Below are 629 nucleotides of genomic sequence, written 5' to 3' on the forward strand. Positions count from 1 at the left end.
CTCCTGTTATACAATGGACAGATTTCCCCAGTTCTCTTTTGATACACCTTTCAAAGCTCCCTGGAAAGAACATCAAATGACATGCTCATTGCTGTAACATCTTTCACTTAGCCACAAGTCACGAATATTTTTTTCCTATATATAAGTTTCGAGAAAGATTAGAGAGAGCAAAAGCCCGCGTCAGAATGTACTACACGTAGCATAGGAAAACTATTGAAAACAAGACAATAACGCAACTCTCTGATACTTCAAAGGAAATGGCCTACATAATATTTTACTTCACAAACAAACGCCACTATTTAAACGTAAATTCTACCATGGGAATAAGGACCAGGCCTCCGTTGATTATCATGAGGCAATGATGGGTTAGCCTGTGGATCTTCGAAATGTAAAAAAAAAGATAAAAACAAAATTACTTGTCTACCTTGACGATCGTCTCGACTCCAGGGAAATTAACTTGGCTTCAAGAACAACCTGAGATGGAGGCCAAAGGGGAAACCCAGGTGCAGTACAAAATGAATGTATATATGAATTCGAAGTTTTTTCTCCATTCTGTAGTGTAAGATAATTGTTTATGTGTGTCGAAGAGGTTTCTTCGCTGCATTTTTTTTACTCCATGCTGTAATGTG

The sequence above is a fragment of the Penaeus monodon genome, chromosome 28 (genome assembly GCF_015228065.2).
Source record: "Penaeus monodon isolate SGIC_2016 chromosome 28, NSTDA_Pmon_1, whole genome shotgun sequence".
Lineage (NCBI taxonomy): Eukaryota > Metazoa > Arthropoda > Malacostraca > Decapoda > Penaeidae > Penaeus > Penaeus monodon.